This window comes from Nomascus leucogenys, chromosome 22a (genome assembly GCF_006542625.1).
Source record: "Nomascus leucogenys isolate Asia chromosome 22a, Asia_NLE_v1, whole genome shotgun sequence".
Lineage (NCBI taxonomy): Eukaryota > Metazoa > Chordata > Mammalia > Primates > Hylobatidae > Nomascus > Nomascus leucogenys.
Genome location: NC_044402.1, coordinates 55,315,988 through 55,320,189, shown reverse-complemented (window position 1 = coordinate 55,320,189; position 4,202 = coordinate 55,315,988). Strand labels below are relative to the sequence as shown.

The window sequence follows — 4,202 nt, the reverse complement described above, 5'->3', positions numbered from 1 at the left end:
CCAAGTGGCTGAAACTACAGGCATGCGCCACCACACCCAGCTGAATTTTTTTGGTATTTTTAGTAGAGATGGGGTTTCACCATGTTGGTCAGGATAGTCTTGATCTCTTGACCTCGTGATCCACCCACCTCAGCCTCCCAAAGTGCTAGGATTACAGGCGTGAGCCACTGCGCCCAGCCCTTAATTTTTCTTTAAATGTTTGATAGAACTGACCAATGAAGCCAACCTGATCCTGGACCTTTCTTTGTTGGGAGATTTTTTTTTTTGAGACAGAGTTTAGTTCTTGTTGCCCAGGCTGGAGTGAGTGCAGTGGCGCCATCTCAGCTCACTGCAACCTCCACCTCCGGGGTTCAAGCGATTCTTCTGCCTCAGCCTCCTGAGTAGCTGGGATTACAGGCATGCACCACCACGCCCGGCTAATTTTGTATTTTTAGTAAAGACGAGGTTTCACCATGTTGGCCAGGCTGGTCTTGAACTCCTGACCTCAGGTCATCCAGCTGCCTTGGTCTTCCAAAGTGCTGGGATTACAGGCATAAGCCATCGTGCCTAGCTGTTGGGAGGTAATTTTGAGTACTGATTCTATCTTTTATTATAGGTCTGTTGAGATTTTTTATTTCTTCTTGAGTCAGTTTAGATAATTTGTGTGTTTCTAGGAATTTTTCCATTTCATCCAGATTATCTTATTTGTTGGCATACAATTGTTCATAGTATTTGCTTATAATCCTCTTAATTTCCGTAAGGTCAGTAGCAATATTTCTGCGTTTATTTCTGATTTTAGGTATTTGCATCTTCTCTCTCTTTTTCTTAGTCTAAAGTTTTTTCTTTGGTCTTTTCAAAGAACCAACTTTGGTTTTACTGATTCTACTCTTTTTTTTTTTTTGATGGAGTCTCACTCTGTCGCCCAGGGTGGAGTGCAGTGGTACGATCTCGGCTCACTGCAGCCTCCGCCTCCCAGGTTCAAGCAATTCTCCTGTCTCAGCCTCCAGAGTAGCTGGGACTACAGGCGCATACCACCATGCCCAGCTAACTTCTTTGTATTTTTAGTAGAGACAGGGTTTCACCATATTGGTCAGGCTGGTCTCGAACTGCTGACCTCAGGTGATCTACCCGCCTCAGCCTCCCAAAGTGCTGGGATTACAGTCGTGAGCCACTGAGCTCGGCCAGTTCTACTTTTTAAAATTCTCTACATCATTTATCTGTTATCTAATCTTTATTGTTTCCATCCTTCTGCTGGGTTTAGGTTTTGTTTGCTCTTCTTTTTCTAGTTCCTTAAGGTGTAAAGCTAGGTTGTTGATTTGAGATCTTTAGGCATTTACAGCTATAAATTTTCCTCTGAGTACTGCCTTTACTACATCTCATCAGTTTTGGTATGTTTTCATTGGTCTAAAAGTATCTTATATTTCCCTAGTGGTTTCTTCTTTGACTTGCTGGTTTAAGAGTGTGTGGTTTACTTTCCACATATTTGCAAATTTTCCAGTTTTCTTTCCATATTTGATTTCTAGCTTCATTCCACTGTGGTCAGAGAAAGTACTTTGTGTGAGTTTAGTCCTTTGAAATTAATTGAGAATTCTTCCATGGGCTAACACCTATGTTAGTAAGGGATATTGGCCTGTAGTTTTCTTTTGCACCTTTGTCTGCTTTTGATATCAGGGAAAAACTGAGTCAGAATGAGTTAGAAAATATTCTCTCCTCTCAATTTTTTGGAAGAGTTTAGGAAAGATTGGTATTAATTCTCCTTTAGATGTTTGGCTACAAAAAAAAAAAAAAAAAAAAAGATTGACCAGTGAAGCCATCTAATTCTGGGCTTTTCTTTGTTGGAAGGTTTTTAAGTTTATTAAGATCTGTTTTGTGGCCTAACATATCGTCTATCTGGGAGCGTGTTCCATGTGCACTTGAGGATACTGTATAGTCTGCTCTTGCTGAGTGGAGGGTTCTGTATATGTCTGTTAGGTCTAGTTCGTTTATACTGGTTTTCTTTTCTTTCTTTTTTTTTTTTTTTTTTGAGACAGTTTCGCTCTTGTTGCCCAGGCTGGAGCGATCTCAGCTCACTGCAACCTCCGCCTCCCAGGTTCAAGCGATTCTCCTGCCTCAGCCTCCTGAGTAGCTGGGATTACAGGCATGCACCACCACGCCCGGCTAATTTTATATTTAGAGACGGGGTTTCTCCATGTTGGTCCAGCTGGTCTCGAACTCCCGACCTCAGGTGATCACCTGCCTCTGCCTCCCAAAGTGCTGGGATTAGAGGCATGAGCCACCATGCCCGGCCTGGTTTATACTGGTTTTCAAGTCCTATGTTTCCTTATTGATCATCTCTGTAGGAATGTATTCCACCATTATTGAGAGTAGGGGATTGAAGTCTCCAACTAGTATACTATTGAACTATTTCTAAACAAATACCTCATGTTCCTATGTATGTGGAAAATAAAACAATCAAACTCATAGAAGTGAAGAGTATATTGGCCAGGCGCGGTGGCTCACGCCTGTAATCCCAGCACTTTGGGAGGCCGAGGCGGGTGGATCACGAGGTCAGGAGATCGAGACCATCCTGGTTAGCACGGTGAAACCCCGTCTCTACTAAAAAATACAAAAAATTAGCCGGGTGCAGTGGCGGGCGCCTGTAATCCCAGCTACTCGGCAGGCTGAGACAAGATCGCGCCACTGCACTCCAGCCTGGGCGACAGAGCGAGACTCCGTCTCAAAAAACAAAGAAGCAAAGAGTATATTGGTGGTTACCAGAGGCCACAGGTAGGGGGAATGGAGAGATGTTTGTCAAATGGTATAAAGTTTATAAAGTTGCAGTTAGACAGGAGGAATAAATGATAAGTATTTAAGGAGATGGATATGTAATTAGCTTGATTCAATAATTCCAAACTATAAACATATATAATAATATCACTTTGTACCCCTTAAAGATGTAAAATTATAATTTGTCAAAAAATTAAAAATTTTAAATAGTAACTAAATAAAATAATGCTGCTATAGGCCAGGCGCTGTGGTGCACGCCTGTAATCCCAGCACTTTGGGAGTCCGAGGTGGGAGGATCACTTGAATCCAAGAGTTCTAGACTGGCTTAGGCAATATAGTGAGACTTCACCTCTACAATTTTTTTTTTTTTTAATTAGCCAAGCATGGTGGCACACACCTGTAATCCCAGCTACTCAAGGAAGCGAAGATGGGAGGATCACATGAGCCCAGGTTGCGAAGGCTGCAGTGAGCCAAGATAGCGCCACTGCATTCCAGCCTGAGTGACAGAGACCCTGTCTCAAAAAATAATAATCTGCTATAAATATTTTTGTACACATTTGTTGAAGACATATATTTCCATTTTTTTCTGGGAGTGCACTTGCTGTATCATTAGGTAAGTTTATATTTAAATCTATGCTCTTTCCCTCGGAGCGAGCGGCGTGGCAGCGTCGGCGGCCTGTGCAGCAATGGCCAAGATCAAGACTCGAGATCTTCGCGGGAAGAAGGAGGAGCTGCTGAAACAGCTGGACGACCTGAAGGTGGAGCTGTCCCAGCTGCGCGTCGCCAAAGTGACAGGCGGTGAGGCCTCCAAGCTCTCTAAGATCCCAGTCGTCCGCAAATCCATTGCGCATGTTCTCACAGTTATTAACCAGACTCAGAAAGAAAACCTCAGGAAATTCTACAAGGGCAAGAAGTACAAGCCCCTGGACCTGTGGCCTAAGAAGACACGCGCCATGCGCCGCCGGCTCAACAAGCACGAGGAGAACCTGAAGATCAAGAAGCAGCAGCAGAAGGAGCGGCTGTACCCGCTGCGGAAGTAGGCCGTCAAGGCCTGAGGGGCGCATTGTCAATAAAGCACAGCTGGCTGAGAAAAAAAAAAAAATCTATAAGAAAATTCTGAACAGTTTTCCAAAGTGGTTGTACCGTGCCACACTACTACCAGTGATGCATGAGAATTTCAGTTGTGCCATATTCTCTTAAAAATTAAATATCTTTAATTCTTTTTTGAAAACTATTTCTCCCCTCAACTCTGCCAATATTTGCTTCATATATTATGGGACTCTGTTGTTCAACATGTATATTATTATACTTGCTGTATCTTCTTGATGAATTGACTCCTTTATCATTATAAAATGTCTTCCTTTATCTTGTGTGACACTTTTTTACTTAAAATCGATTTTGTCTAATATTAGTATAGCCATTTTTGCTCTCTTTACACTCTTCATGGGATACCTTTT

General features: G+C 42.6%; 1 pseudogene across 1 annotated transcript; it reads left to right on the top strand.

Annotated features, from left to right (window-relative positions):
* Positions 1-3,300: 3,300 nt before the first annotated feature.
* On the top strand, positions 3,301-3,859 carry LOC100606970 (annotated as a pseudogene). The gene has a single exon (XR_004027907.1). The product of XR_004027907.1 is annotated as a 60S ribosomal protein L35 pseudogene (transcript).
* The last annotated feature ends 343 nt before the right edge of the window (positions 3,860-4,202 follow it).